Raw genomic sequence first — 2,940 nt, 5'->3', positions numbered from 1 at the left:
TATTTATTTATCAAAACAAAGAGCTTGTGATTTTTTCACAGTATTGGTTGAACTTTGTGGTGTACAATTACATACATATACATAATAGAGCATTTGCAACAAGTTTTTCCTAGTAATTGTATTTTTGGTTTCATCGTGTATTCAAGAACCTATTGACACTAGACTTGGACAAAACAGTATGGTGCACAAATAATAGTCAGAAATAATGTCAACAATTAATATTTTATTTTCCACTTTGCAATTGCTACATCAGTGTTGTGAGATAAAGTATGCACTATAAGCTAACTTTCAGGTGCAAGTGAGCCCAACAGCCCAAAACAACTATGTTAATTCTAACCCTAAACCTTTTTAACCACCTGAAACACCAACATCAACCAGAATATGAGGGAAGCCAGAAAATGTAGACCAAGGCCACACTGTTGGTCATTTGCTAGTGCAATTATCATCTATTAGTCCTTATATTAATTGTTATTGACCAAATCTCACRAATAATTGCAGCAAACTTTTATGCCAATACTACCTAATCCTAATTGACACAAAACAAATATTTACACAAATGATCACTCATGCAAAAAATCTATTAAACATATGTTTTTAACTGCAAACCAAAATAGCTACAATATGTGCAAGTTTTAYCTGGTAACAAGCTTTGAGTAGTGACTGAAAGACTGAGTTTGCCGATACATGAGCCCAAAATGAGTTTCCTCAGSAGGGTGTCTGGGCTCTCCCTTAGAGATAGGGTGAGAAGCTCAGTCATCCAGGAGGGACTCAGAGCAGAGCCGCTGCTCCTCCACGTCCAGAGGAGCCAGTTGAGGTGGCTCATCTGATAGGATGCCTCCTGGATGCCTCCCTGGTGAGGTGTTCTGGGCAYGTCCCACAGGGAGGAGGCCCAGAGGAAGACCCAGGACACGCTGGAGGGACTATGTTTCTCAGCTGGCCTGGGAACACCTTGGGATTCCCCCAGAGGAGCTGGTCCAAGYGGCTGGAGAGAGGGAAGTCTGGGTCTCTCTGCTTAGACTGCTGCCCCTGTGACCTGACCCCGGATAGAAGAAGATGGATGGATGGATGGATGGATATGTGCAAGTTCTCTCATGAGTTATACATATCAACTGAATGGCTTATAAACTGCAATTGCAATTACTATTTCATTTCATATTTCCCTAATACTCATTAAAACATGCACAGATGGTGAGATAATAGGGTCCTTTGCCAATCAAATTATGACCAAAAATGGGGGTAAGTTGAATTGTGATGTTCACAAATGAGTGTGTGTGTTTAGATGTCTACGTTGTTTAAAAACTGTGACGGATGCAAGCTAAGAAATGTTTTGACCTGCTCTGTTGCTGTTAATGCCTGATTTGCTCAGTTGTTTAACAATCTCAAAAGGACTCCAGCTCTTCTTCCCTCCTCCCTCCATCCATGTCTTTCTGCATCTTTGCACTAACAGGAATATAATGACTGCTTTTGTGAATCCCTTTATAAATCACCAAGCTTCTCTGCTATAGCCTAATGTCATGTTTTATGTGTTTGGGTGAATTAAAAATGCATGCCTGCTGTATATCATCAGAACCATATTTATTAGTGTATTTCAGTAAAGAGGGAGGATGATTTGAACATTTTTACTCATGTGGAAAACAAGACAGTGCCACATTTCACGGCTAACAGATTTTAGTGCAAAATCTCTTATTTTTTATCAGTTAAGAATTTGTCTAAACATTGACATCTACTTTAGGTCAAATAATAGCAAAGGACGTCAACCTTAGGGAGTTCAGATGAGCATTTATTGTCAAATGGTTGAAAATTTTAAATACTGTTTTTTTTTTACTTGAAATTATAGAAAAATAAATGTTTGAGCCAAAATAAATTCCACCACATTCTCTTTAATAAACAAAGGCATACTTTAAAAAATATCACACATTCAATGATAATTTCATTCAACAAATTTAGGCTTGTTTAAAAAAGCAAAAAATAAACAAAATAAATAAAAAATAAAAAATCTGTGGTATAAGATGAGGGTAAACTACCATGTGGTGCTTAATGAAACCTTTACTGCACGCTGTCTTACTGTGGCTTCTGCACCTGGTCTGTTCTCAGCAGGTAACACCACCCATGGACTGACAGTCTGATATTCATCCAGCCCTGCAGAGATGGACTGGCACTATGCCAAAGCACATAACCCAAAAGAAAGCGATGCAGTTGTAGCCATGTACTAGCTATCTGTTCTTGAGTTACCTTTCCTGTCAGACTGAAAATTACCTGCATCAAACACCTAAACAGATACAGAGACATATATAAGATTTACAGTATAATCAAACACAGTTTGTCAGCCGGTAATGGAGACTGCACACGTCCTTCCCTGTAATTAAAACATCTCTGCGTATTTCTCTTTTATGTATCGTGTAATTACAGCATTGACACTACTGATTAAAGCTCCTTAACTCAGCAAGGGAGCTTTCAGATCCACAGAATTGACTTTCATTAGTTGGCTACCAGATATACTCAGACCTTCCATACTGTTTTGTCAAGTAACCGTTGAGTCACGCAGGCTGGACAGTGATTGGAAAAAAGTAACACAAATTTTCTTAGTTTGTGAGTTTCTTTTTCAAGTTTTGGTCTTTGGATGCCAACCTGAAAGATGTTGACCGAAAAAAAAAATGTTAACAAACTTCAGCAGCCCCCTCAGTGATAATTGAATGTGTCTTTTTTTAAATCCATTAACTCAAAATATCACTTGTATCAGAATGATGTGCAAACCTAAAATAAGTAACTATGAATTGCAATGTACCCAAAAATGTATTTAAAATGAGTGGATAAAAGCCCATATTTGGATGTAAAAAGATAAAATATGACAGAAGAAAGTCCTGGGGATTTAGTTTAAAAGATCTCTGCAAGAGTAACTCATAAGTCATAAATGCACAAAACATTTTATCTGTCTTATTC

Source organism: Austrofundulus limnaeus, unplaced genomic scaffold, assembly GCF_001266775.1.
Source record: "Austrofundulus limnaeus strain Quisiro unplaced genomic scaffold, Austrofundulus_limnaeus-1.0 Scaffold231, whole genome shotgun sequence".
NCBI classification, from domain to species: Eukaryota; Metazoa; Chordata; class Actinopteri; order Cyprinodontiformes; family Rivulidae; genus Austrofundulus; species Austrofundulus limnaeus.
This window is presented reverse-complemented; position numbering follows the sequence as displayed.